At 45.4% G+C, this 14140-nt stretch overlaps 1 protein-coding gene across 1 annotated transcript in view; it reads left to right on the forward strand.

Annotated features, from left to right (window-relative positions):
- DHX57 (DExH-box helicase 57) overlaps positions 1-14140 on the forward strand; it is a 170851-nt gene that overhangs the window by 114527 nt on the left and 42184 nt on the right. The gene's annotated exons all lie outside the window — the stretch shown is intronic.

Here is a 14140-nt window from a genome sequence, read left to right on the forward strand (position 1 = left end):
ATCTTCCACGCCCGATGTCGCCGCCACCTAACTACACTTATTAGGATGACGTCATTTAAAGGAACAATGTAACTATTAGTTATATTGTAGCTATCTTAGGGTTTATTTTACAGGTAAGTATTTAGTTTTAAATAGGAATAATTTATTTAATTTTATTTAGATTATTTTAAATTATATTTAAGTTAGGGGGGGTTAGACTTAGGGTTAGACTTAGGTTTAGGGGTTAATACATTTAATATAGTGGCGGCGACGTTGGGGGCGGCAGATTAGGAGTTAATAAATGTAGGTAGGTGTCGGCGATGTTAGGGACGGCAGATTAGGGGTTAATAAAATATAACTAGTGTTTGCGAGGCGGGAGTGCAGCGGTTTAGGGGTTAATATATTTATTACAGTGGCGGCGATGTCCGGTCGGCAGATTAGGGGTTAAAAAATTTATTTAAGTGTTTGCGATGTGCGGGGGGGCCTCGGTTTAGGGGTTAATAGGTAGTTTATGGGTGTTAGTGTACTTTTTAGCACTTTAGTTAAGAGTTTTATGTTATGGCGTTAGCCCATAAAACTCTTAACTAATGACTTTTAAATGCGGTAGGAGTCTTGACAGGAGAGGGTGTACCGCTCACTTTTTCCAAGACTCGTAATACCGGCGTTAGGAAAATCCCATTGAAAATATAGGATACGCAATTGACGTAAGGGGATTTGCGGTATGCTTGATTCGCAGAATAAAAGTGAGCAGTACACCTGTACCTGCCAGACTCGTAATACCAGCGGGCGTTAAAAAGCAGCGTTGGGACCTCTCAACACTGCTTTTTAAGGCTAATGCAAGACTCGTAATCTAGGCGATTTTTACCTCTGTAATTACCTTGTATCTAAGCTTCTGCTGACTGCCTCCTTATTTCAGATCTTTGACAGACTTGCCTCTCGGGCAATTAGTGCTGACTCTTAAATAACTTCACGTGCATGAGCACAGTGTTATCTATATGAAACATATGAACTATTGCCCTCTAGCTGTGAAAAACTGTCAAATGCATTTAGATGAGAAGTGGCCTTCAAGGGCTTAGAAATTAGCATAAGAGCCTACATAGGTTTAGCTTACAACTAATAATAACAAGAGAACAAAGCAAATTTGATGATAAAAGTAAATTAGAAAGTTGTTTAAGATTATATGCCCTATCTGAATCATGAAAGTTTAATTAAACTTTAAAGTGAAGGTCAAATTTACAGTTGTTGACTACATCAATGCATGTATAAATAGCGCATTAATATAGTCGCTAACTTTTGTTTTTTCTATTTTAACTCTTGTTATTTAAATTAATTGGTTACAAAAATGTATACCGTTGCAATGCCAACTCCTCCCCGACATGACTTCCTTGTTCTCCTGGTGTGACGTATCCAGCGGTCCCACCCGCTCTCTACGTCGCCCCAAAGCGCATTCACGATCGTGAGTTGAACTGCGTAAAACCCTGCAATATCGCTATTGACACAACAGTATTTAATGAATGAGCATGATGAATTAGCACGAGCATGATGAAGAAGCAGGGTGATTGCGGGTTATACGCATCCTCTAAACGATAGCGTGACGTTGAACAAAAGGGGCTGAACACCCCGGGGGAGTAATGACCATTGGTGTATTACATAGGACTCGGCTGTCGATCAATTTGTAAAAATGGCGGGTGGAGGAAAGAAGTGCATCGGAGGCAGTTTTAAAGGTAAAAAAAGGTATAAAATATTGATAACTCAAAAAAATGATGAATTAAAGTACAGCTAATTTTTTATAATGTATACAACGGCGTCAGTGAGTCTGCTAAACTTGACCTTCACTTTAAGTCTGTCCATCCTATGTCCAGAGACCATTATGTGAAGCTACACAACTTTTTATCCAGGGGTCAAGTACTACAAATAAGTGTGGTAACTTACTAAGACTTCCAGTCCTTTCACAATTAATATTGTTTATTTATATAATCCATCTATTTATAATCTCTACACTTTGGTTAATAAAAGCAAATTAAAACCAATGAAGGGTTGAATGGTTGCCTTTGGCATGAGATTCCTCCTCTGTCACAGAGTCTCATCCACTTTAGGTGCAATAGTTCTATTTCTGCTAAGGGGAGCTAAATAACCCCAGAGAAAGACACACAGTAATGAAAGCACCATGTGTTTCACACATTGCGGGGTGATCACACAGCAAGACCGCTGACAGGCTTACATTTAGTGGATTGTAGGAAGTGTTACTGCCCATTACTAGAGTATCTCACTATCTCTCTTACCAGACTGTGCTCCAGCTCCTCCCACCAACTGCACTGTTTACTGAAGTGTTTCTGTTCTCTGTCCAGAGGGAACTTAGTTCCTCCTGCAAAAATAGTGCAGGAACTCAGTTTCCATGTGTTCCTGCTCGACTTGACTCCTGTTTTTATCTAGCCTCACTTCCCACAATCTGTAATGTTTGAGTCTGAATCACAGTGGTATTTTCCAGCAATATAACACAAATTGCATGCCACCACACAGCTGCTTATATGCCTCACTCTGCTTTATCACAGAGGCTGCGTGCCACCATACACCTGCTTATATGCCTCACTGCTTTATCACAGAGGCTGCATGCCACCAAACAGCTGCTTATATGCCTCACTCTGCTTTATCACAGAGGCTGTTTGCCACCATACAACTGCTTATATGCCTCACTCTGCTTTATCACAGAGGCTGCATGCCACCGTACAGCTGCTTATATGCCTCACTCTGCTTTATCACAGACAGGGCCGGACTGGGAAACCAGACCAGCCCTGGAAATTTATATGGCCCAGCCCAGCCCCACCCCCTCTGACTCAGTCCCGCCCCATTTGGGTCAGCCCCGTCCCCCTCCGGCTCCGCCTCGCCACCTCAGCCTTGCATTACACACAGCACAACAAAAAAATGGTTGTAGAGTATATACATATTAACACATATACACAAACTCACACGCTCACACAGTCTCATGCTACAGTCTCTCTCACACTCACACAGTCTCTCTCTCTCTCTCTCACACACACACACACATAGGCCCACTCACACAGTCTCTCTCACACACATAGGCCCACTCACACAGTCTCTCTCTCACACACATAGGCCCACTCACACAGTCTCTCTCTCACACACATAGGCCCACTCACACAGTCTCTCTCTCACACACACACATATATGCTCACACAGTCTCTCTCTCACACACACACATATATGCTCACACAGTCTCTCACACACACACATAGGTTCACATAGTCTCTCTATCTCACACACACACATAGGTTCACACAGTCTCTCTCACACACACACATAGGCTCACACAGTCTCTCTCTCACACACACATAGGCTCACACAGTCTCTCTCTCACACACACACATAGGATAGTGAGAAATATACATCATAAGCCAAGGAAAGGTGTATCACAGGATTTTAGGGGGGCACTATTAAAATCTACCAATGATCGCAATTTCATGCTCCAATATCAAAAAAGCAAGGGAGATATACTCTTAAAAACAAAAAAATAGAGTATCAGGCAGTGATGTAGTTTGTTTTTGTGCTGTCCTAAGTACTGGGAAATATGTCCCCCTTTAACCCCCAACCCCAAATATTTTAGTTCACATTTGACTATATTTCTCAGAACCTGAGAATGCATGGAATAGACATTCACCAATCACCTCCACTAAACAATGAAGGATCATTAAATGCCATACACTTATTTTGTAAAATATTTGAAGAGCATAAGGATGGGAAGGCATCATACCCTAGAACTATCCCTCAAAATCTGCTGCTGCCCTAGGCCCAGGCATAGTAAGTCTAACTAAAACTGCATTCCTACTTATAGGTACTGAGTACAAATAAAGCTGATACAGCTCTGAGCCAAATGCAGACTGCAGTGGTCCTGAAAACAGGTCTTCACAAAATTTAAATGACAGTGAGGGCTGGCTCCTGGCTGTTCTGCTTTTTTGCTGATAGCCACCTCAGTACTACGTGGCCTGGCTTGCTGCTGCACACTGCCTGCTGCCCCAAATAAATTACTAGTATAGAGTGAGTAATAGTTAGAGTGTACTACCTTATTCTCTATCTTCACCTTCCTTCGGCTGCCGCTTCAGACTCTGCTCTCGCTCTCTCTGTCCAGTCAGTGTCACTGTGTCCACCACCGTCCGCACCACATGCAGGTGATCCCACGACGGCTCAGTGACAGACAGTCCTGATCTTGGCGCAAGGGCAGCACGCAGTCGCAGACGCAGCGCTCCCAGCCAGGCTGAGGCTCCCGCTCCCTGCCTCCCTCCACTATGTCACGGCCGGCGCTTGGTGAGAGTCGACTCGTCGTGACATCATCACAGACACAGACAGCAGTGACAGCCGCGTCCGCCTGCCGCCCCTCAGCCCTGGCTCACTCACCCACCTGCTGACCCGGCCGCCGGCCCATAGGAACAACTGAGTCTGACAGTCTGTCACAGTGTGATAATAACTCTATACACTGCTGCCAGGCTGTAGACTGCAACTCAGTTGGTGGTACTGGTACTTGTGGAGTCAGAGTGAGGCACAGCACGGCAGCCGCAGCAGTGGTCGGAGAGGGGGACGGTTAGGTTTCGTTATGTGACAACAACACATATACCAATATACCATATTAAGTTTAATAAATAAAAGTTTTAAACAATTAATTATTTACTAATAACACGGATGCTGCTGTAGCAGTGGGGAGGGGAGGTAGGGACCAGGGCCGGATTGGGCAGCCGGGATACCGGGAAAAATCCCGGTGGGCTGCCGGCCGGCAGCTCAGCTGGGCTGGCCTGGCTGCTGTGTCTAAATTTATTGCAGCTTGCTTTATATTTATTGCTATTGCGGCCACGCCGGCCGGTAAGGTATCCACCAGTCCCTACCTCCCCTCCCCACTGCTACAGCAGCATCCGTGTTATTAGTAAATAATTAATTGTTTAAAACTTTTATTTATTAAACTTAATATGGTATATTGGTATATGTGTTGTTGTCACATAACGAAACCTAACCGTCCCCCTCTCCGACCGCTGCTGCGGCTGCCGTGCTGTGCCTCACTCTGACTCCACAAGTACCAGTACCACCAACTGAGTTGCAGTCTACAGCCTGGCAGCAGTGTATAGAGTTACTATCACACTGTGACAGATTGTCAGACTCAGTTGTTCCTATGGGCCGGCGGAAGGGTCAGCAGGTGGGTGAGTGAGCCAGGGCTGAGGGGCGGCAGGCGGACGCGGCTGTCACTGCTGTCTGTGATGATGTCACGACGAGTCGACTCTCACCAAGCGCCGGCGCCACCACGTGACATAGTGGAGGGAGGCAGGGAGCGGGAGCCTCAGCCTGGCTGGGAGCGCTGCGTCTGCGACTGCGTGCTGCCTTTGCGCCAAGATCAGGACTGTCTGTCACTGAGCCGTCGTGGGATCACCTGCGTGTGGTGCGGACGGTGGTGGACACAGTGACACTGACTGGACAGAGAGAGCGAGAGCAGAGTCTGAAGCGGCAGCCGAAGGAAGGTGAAGATAGAGAATAAGGTAGTACACTCTAACTATTACTCACTCTATACTAGTAATTTATTTGGGGCAGCAGGCAGTGTGCAGCAGCAAGCCAGGCCACGTAGTACTGAGGTGGCCATCAGCAAAAAAGCAGAACAGCCAGGAGCCAGCACTCACTGTCATTTAAATTTTGTGAAGACCTGTTTTCAGGACCACTGCAGTCTGCATTTGGCTCAGAGCTGTATCAGCTTTATTTGTACTCAGTACCTATAAGTAGGAATGCAGTTTTAGTTAGACTTACTATGCCTGGGCCTAGGGCAGCAACAGATTTTGAGGGATAGTTCTAGGGCATGATGCCTTCCCATCCTTATGCTCTTCAAATATTTTACAAAATAAGTGTATGGCATTAAATGATCCTTCATTGTTTAGTGGAGGTGATTGGTGAATGGCTATTCCATGCATTCTCAGGTTCTGAGAAATATAGTCAAATGTGAACTAAAATATTTGGGGTTGGGGGTTAAAGGGGGACATATTTCCCAGTACTTAGGACAGCACAAAACCAAACTACATCACTGCCTGATACTCTATTTTTTTTGTTTTTAAGAGTATATCTCCCTTGCTTTTTTGATATTGGAACATGAAATTGCGATCATTGGTAGATTTTAATAGTGCCCCCCTAAAATCCTGTGATACACCTTTCCTTGGCTTATGATGTATATTTCTCACTATCCTATGTGTGTGTGTGAGAGAGAGACTGTGTGAGCCTATGTGTGTGTGTGAGAGAGAGACTGTGTGAGCCTATGTGTGTGTGTGTGAGAGAGAGAGACTATGTGAACCTATGTGTGTGGGGCTGGGCTGGGCCATATAAATTTCCAGGGCTGGTCTGGTTTCCCAGTCCGGCCCTGGTAGGGACTGGTGGATACCTTACCGGCCGGCGCGGCCGCAATAGCAATAAATATAAAGCAAGCTGCAATAAATTTAGACACAACAGCCAGGCCAGCCCAGCTGAGCTGCCGGCCGGCAGCCCACCGGGATTTTTCCCGGTATCCCGGCTGCCCAATCCGGCCCTAATCACAGAGGCTGTGTGCCACCATACAGCTGCTTATATGCCTCACTCTGCTTTATAACAGAGGCTGTGTGCCACCATACAGCTGCTTATATGCCTCACTCTGCTTTATCACAGAGGCTGTGTGGCAGCATACAGCTGCTTATATGCCTCATTCTGCTTTATCACAGAGGCTGTGTTCCACCATACAGCTGCTTATATGTCTCACTCTGCTTTATCACAGAGGCTGTGTGCCACCATACAGCTGCTTATATGCCTCACTCTGCTTTATCACAGAGGCTGTGTGCCAGCATACAGCTGCTTATATGCCTCATTCAGCTCTATCACAGAGGCTGTGTGCCACCATACAGCTGCTTATATGCCTCACTCTGCTTTATCACAGAGGCTGTGTGCCACCATACAGCTGCTTATATGCCTCACTCTGCTTTATCACAGAGGCTGTGTGCCAGCATACAGCTGCTTATATGCCTCATTCTGCTTTATCACAGAGGCTGTGTTCCACCATACAGCTGCTTATATGTCTCACTCTGCTTTATCACAGAGGCTGTGTGCCACCATACAGCTGCTTATATGCCTCACTCTGCTTTATCACAGAGGCTGTGTGCCAGCATACAGCTGCTTATATGCCTCACTCTGCTTTATCACAGAGGCTGTGTGCCACCATACAGCTGCTTATATGCCTCACTCTGCTTTATCACAGAGGCTGTGTGCCAGCATACAGCTGCTTATATGTCTCACTCTGCTTTATCACAGAGGCTGTGTGCCAGCATACATCTGCTTATATGCCTCACTCTGCTTTATCACAGAGGCTGTGTGCCAGCATACATCTGCTTATATGCCTCACTCTGCTTTATCACAGAGGCTGTGTGCCAGCATACAGCTGCTTATATGCCTCACTCTGCTTTATCACAGAGGCTGTGTGCCAGCATACATCTGCTTATATGCCTCACTCTGCTTTATCACAGAGGCTGTGTGCCAGCATACAGCTGCTTATATGTCTCACTCTGCTTTATCACAGAGGCTGTGTGCCAGCATACATCTGCTTATATGCCTCACTCTGCTTTATCACAGAGGCTGTGTGCCAGCATACATCTGCTTATATGCCTCACTCTGCTTTATCACAGAGGCTGTGTGCCAGCATACATCTGCTTATATGCCTCACTCTGCTTTATCACAGAGGCTGTGTGCCAGCATACAGCTGCTTATATGCCTCACTCTGCTTTATCACAGAGGCTGTGTGCCAGCATGCAGCAGCTTATATGCCTCACTCTGCTTTATCACAGAGGCTGTGTGCCACCATACAGCTGCTTATATGCCTCACTCTCCTTTATCACAGAGGCTGTGTGCCAGCATACATCTGCTTATATGCCTCACTCTGCTTTATCACAGCGGCTGTGTGCCAGCATACAGCTGCTTATATGCCTCACTCTGCTTTATCACAGAGGCTGTGTGCCAGCATGCAGCTGCTTATATGCCTCACTCTGCTTTATCACAGAGGCTGTGTGCTACCATACAGCTGCTTATATGCCTCACTCTGCTTTATCACAGAGGCTGTGTGCTACCATACAGCTGCTTATATGCCTCACTCTGCTTTATCACAGAGGCTGTGTGCCACCATACAGCTGCTTATATGCCTCACTCTGCTTTATCACAGAGGCTGTGTGCCACCATACAGCTGCTTATATGCCTCACTCTGCTTTATCACAGAGGCTGTGTGCTACCATACAGCTGCTTATATGCCTCACTCTGCTTTATCACAGAGGCTGTGTGCCACCATACAGCTGCTTATATGCCTCACTCTGCTTTATCACAGAGGCTGTGTGCCACCATACAGCTGCATATATGCCTCACTCTGCTTTATCACAGAGGCTGTGTGCCACCATACAGCTGCATATATGCCTCACTCTGCTTTATCACAGAGGCTGTGTGCCACCATACAGCTGCTTATATGCCTCACTCTGCTTTATCACAGAGGCTGTGTGCCACCATACAGCTGCTTATATGCCTCACTCTGCTTTATCACAGAGGCTGTGTGCCACCATACAGCTGCATATATGCCTCACTCTGCTTTATCACAGAGGCTGTGTGCCACCATACAGCTGCTTATATGCCTCACTCTGCTTTATCACAGAGGCTGTGTGCCACCATACAGCTGCATATATGCCTCTTTGCTTTATCACAGAGGCTGTGTGCCACCATACAGCTGTTTATATGCCTCACTCTGCTTTATCACAGAGGCTGTGTGCCACCATACAGCTGCTTATATGCCTCACTCTGCTTTATCACAGAGGCTGTGTGCCACCATACAGCTGCTTATATGCCTCACTCTGCTTTATCACAGAGGCTGTGTGCCAGCATACATCTGCTTATATGCCTCACTCTGCTTTATCACAGAGGCTGTGTGCCAGCATACATCTGCTTATATGCCTCACTCTGCTTTATCACAGAGGCTGTGTGCCAGCATACAGCTGCTTATATGCCTCACTCTGCTTTATCACAGAGGCTTTGTGCCAGCATACATCTGCTTATATGCCTCACTCTGCTTTATCACAGAGGCTGTGTGCCAGCATACAGCTGCTTATATGTCTCACTCTGCTTTATCACAGAGGCTGTGTGCCAGCATACATCTGCTTATATGCCTCACTCTGCTTTATCACAGAGGCTGTGTGCCAGCATACATCTGCTTATATGCCTCACTCTGCTTTATCACAGAGGCTGTGTGCCAGCATACATCTGCTTATATGCCTCACTCTGCTTTATCACAGAGGCTGTGTGCCAGCATACAGCTGCTTATATGCCTCACTCTGCTTTATCACAGAGGCTGTGTGCCAGCATGCAGCAGCTTATATGCCTCACTCTGCTTTATCACAGAGGCTGTGTGCCACCATACAGCTGCTTATATGCCTCACTCTCCTTTATCACAGAGGCTGTGTGCCAGCATACATCTGCTTATATGCCTCACTCTGCTTTATCACAGCGGCTGTGTGCCAGCATACAGCTGCTTATATGCCTCACTCTGCTTTATCACAGAGGCTGTGTGCCAGCATGCAGCTGCTTATATGCCTCACTCTGCTTTATCACAGAGGCTGTGTGCTACCATACAGCTGCTTATATGCCTCACTCTGCTTTATCACAGAGGCTGTGTGCTACCATACAGCTGCTTATATGCCTCACTCTGCTTTATCACAGAGGCTGTGTGCCACCATACAGCTGCTTATATGCCTCACTCTGCTTTATCACAGAGGCTGTGTGCCACCATACAGCTGCTTATATGCCTCACTCTGCTTTATCACAGAGGCTGTGTGCTACCATACAGCTGCTTATATGCCTCACTCTGCTTTATCACAGAGGCTGTGTGCCACCATACAGCTGCTTATATGCCTCACTCTGCTTTATCACAGAGGCTGTGTGCCACCATACAGCTGCTTATATGCCTCACTCTGCTTTATCACAGAGGCTGTGTGCCACCATACAGCTGCATATATGCCTCACTCTGCTTTATCACAGAGGCTGTGTGCCACCATACAGCTGCTTATATGCCTCACTCTGCTTTATCACAGAGGCTGTGTGCCACCATACAGCTGCTTATATGCCTCACTCTGCTTTATCACAGAGGCTGTGTGCCACCATACAGCTGCATATATGCCTCACTCTGCTTTATCACAGAGGCTGTGTGCCACCATACAGCTGCTTATATGCCTCACTCTGCTTTATCACAGAGGCTGTGTGCCACCATACAGCTGCATATATGCCTCTTTGCTTTATCACAGAGGCTGTGTGCCACCATACAGCTGCTTATATGCCTCACTCTGCTTTATCACAGAGGCTGTGTGCCACCATACAGCTGCTTATATGCCTCACTCTGCTTTATCACAGAGGCTGTGTGCCACCATACAGCTGCTTATATACCTCACTCTGCTTTATCACAGAGGCTGTGTGCCACCATACAGCTGCATATATGCCTCACTCTGCTTTATCACAGAGGCTGTGTGCCACCATACAGCTGCATATATGCCTCACTCTGCTTTATCACAGAGGCTGTGTGCCACCATACAGCTGCTTATATGCCTCATTCTGCTTTATCACAGAGGCTGTGTGCCACCATACAGCTGCATATATGCCTCACTCTGCTTTATCACAGAGGCTGTGTGCCACCATACAGCTGCTTATATGCCTCACTCTGCATTATCACAGAGGCTGTGTGCTACCATACAGCTGCTTATATGCCTCACTCTGCTTTATCACAGAGGCTGTGTGCTACCATATACCTGCTTATATGCCTCTTTGCTTTATCACAGAGGCTGTGTGCCACCATACAGCTGCATATATGCCTCACTCTGCTTTATCACAGAGGCTGTGTGCCACCATACAGCTGCATATATGCCTCACTCTGCTTTATCACAGAGGCTGTGTGCCACCATACAGCTGCATATATGCCTCACTCTGCTTTATCACAGAGGCTGTGTGCTACCATACAGCTGCTTATATGCCTCACTCTGCTTTATCACAGAGGCTGTGTGCCACCATACAGCTGCTTATATGCCTCACTCTGCTTTATCACAGAGGCTGTGTGCTACCATATACCTGCTTATATGCCTCACTCTGCTTTATCACAGAGGCTGTGTGCCACCATACAGCTGCATATATGCCTCACTCTGCTTTATCACAGAGGCTGTGTGCTACCATACAGCAGCTTATATGCCTCACTCTGCTTTATCACAGCGGCTGTGTGCCACCATACACCTGCTTATATGCCTCACTCTGCTTTATCACAGAGGCTGTGTGCTACCATACAGCTGCTTATATGCCTCACTCTGCTTTATCACAGAGGCTGTGTGCCAGCATACAGCTGCTTATATGCCTCACTCTGCTTTATCACAGAGGCTGTGTGCTACCATACAGCAGCTTATATGCCTCACTCTGCTTTATCACAGCGGCTGTGTGCCAGCATACAGCTGCTTATATGCCTCACTCTGCTTTATCACAGAGGCTGTGTGCTACCATACAGCTGCTTATATGCCTCACTCTGCTTTATCACAGAGGCTGTGTCCCACCATACAGCTGCTTATATGCCTCACTCTGCTTTATAACAGAGGCTGTGTCCCACCATACAGCTGCTTATATGCCTCACTCTGCTTTATCACAGAGGCTGTGTGCTACCATATACCTGCTTATATGCCTCACTCTGCTTTATCACAGAGGCTGTGTGCTACCATACAGCTGCTTATATGCCTCACTCTGCTTTATAACAGAGGCTGTGTCCCACCATACAGCTGCTTATATGCCTCACTCTGCTTTATCACAGAGGCTGTGTGCTACCATACAGCTGCTTATATGCCTCACTCTGCTTTATAACAGAGGCTTTGTCCCACCATACAGCTGCTTATATGCCTCACTCTGCTTTATCACAGAGGCTGTGTGCCAGCATACATCTGCTTATATGCCTCACTCTGCTTTATCACAGAGGCTGTGTGCCACCATACAGCTGCTTATATGCCTCACTCTGCTTTATCACAGAGGCTGTGTGCCACCATACAGCTGCTTATATGCCTCACTCTGCTTTATCACAGAGGCTGTGTGCCACCATACAGCTGCTTATATGCCTCACTCTGCTTTATCACAGAGGCTGTGTGCCACCATACAGCTGCTTATATGCCTTGCTCAGCAGTATCACATGGCTGCATGTCACCATACAGCTGTTTATGTGCAGCATGTTTGTCTGATATTATAGTGAAAAATATTACTGTAATTATAGCTGTTCCTCTACTATTCAAATTTTGAATGCAGTTTCCCACCTACCTAATACATCCACATCTGATTTTATGCTACTCACCTGTGCAGTAATTTACCGGCACAACCAATATTTTTATGGGCTGCCCAGTGCTTGTTTTATATAAATACCAGCAATATTTTGGCTAATATGAGTTCCTCTGTTCTGGTTTCACAAATCCACGAAGGAACCCCCTAAAGCCTATCCGCTCAACCCCAAATTATTCTGCAATGCTCTTGGACCACCCTGTCTCCGCCCCAGGCTGCTTAAAGGGATATGAAACCCAACATTTTTCTTACATGATTCAGCCAGATTTTAGTTTTACTATTATCAAATTTGCTTTATTCTCTTGGTATTGTTTGTTGAAGGATCAGCAATGTACTACTTGAAGTTAGCTGAACACATCAGGTAAGCCTATGAAAAGAGGCATATATGTGCAGCCACCAATTAGCAGCTCCCAGTAATAGTGATGCCACTGAGCCTACCTAGGTATTCCTTTCCACAAAGGTTAATAACAAAACAAAGCAAATTAGATAATAGATGTAAATTGGAAAGTTGTTTAAAATTGCATAGGCTATCTGAATCATGAAAGAAAAGTTTTGGGTTCTATGTTGCTTTTAATTATACAGACTGGACCAACTCTACCCCCATGTCATCCAGTCATGTCCCTAGACTTTGTCAATCTTGCCACCATCATTTTTAAGTGATAGGGACAGGTGCAGTAGGAGCAGCAATAGTTGGGAGCTCTATATTAGTAGAACTGCTAACAAATATGGCAACCCCTTATGAATAGCTTACACTGCAACTGGTTCCACTTCTTATTGAATTTCCTTCTGGGTCCATAATTATATGTATGGTTGGGGCACCTGTATATTATTATATAATGGATTCCAACATTTTTCACATGGGCGACCACTACATTAGAATTGTTTTTCCACTTAGAAACCAAGTAAGTGAGCAATCTATAGAAGTATTAATTGGAAACAAAAATATGTACCATAATAATAATTAAACAACCTTGAAACTGATGCCATTTTAGATATATGTCAATGACTGGTTGATCAGCATTGTGCACAAACCTACCTGCATACTACTGACTTTCATGTCCCTTTGACAAATCAAATCAAAGCTTTATAACTATTAAAGGGACATTATACACTCATTTTTTCTTTGCATAAATGTTTTGTAGATGATCTATTTTTTTTAAATGTATAGTTTTGCTTATTTTTTGAATACCATTGCTCTGATTTTCAGACTCCTAACCAAGCCCCAAAGTTTTATGTGAATACTGTCAGCTACCTACTCCAGCTTGCTCCTGCTTGTGTAAAGGGTCTTTTCATATGCAAAAGAAGGGGGGGAGTGTCTTATTTCCCACTTGCAGTGGGCTTTCCAGCTACCTTTTCAACTTAGCTAAACTGAGAGCTTCTAAGTAAGTTTTTAAACCATTTTATACTGGATTTTTATATCAGTATCTGTGCATCTTATTCTTTATAGTAGTGTCTATTACACGCAGTTATATAAAAATGAGTGTATACCGTCTCTTTAAGAACTATGTCAATGCAGTTAATGCATCTACATAACTGTGTATGGCTTTCATTTCTGTAATCAAACCCTGTTGTAAGTCTGGAATAGGAAAATCAAAGAGCTTGTGCAGCAACACTGATCATCATGTAGCATAAATGCCATTTAAGACTGAAGGTAACTTTTCAGGAATGTGTAAAAATTGTGCTTTTGTCCCACACTTTCTAATATAGAGGCCAAAAACAAAATATGTAGCCTAGGTTTTAGGGAGTGTGGGACAAAAACAAGTTATACAGAAGAGCAAGAACG

This window comes from Bombina bombina, chromosome 4, assembly GCF_027579735.1.
Source record: "Bombina bombina isolate aBomBom1 chromosome 4, aBomBom1.pri, whole genome shotgun sequence".
NCBI lineage: Eukaryota > Metazoa > Chordata > Amphibia > Anura > Bombinatoridae > Bombina > Bombina bombina.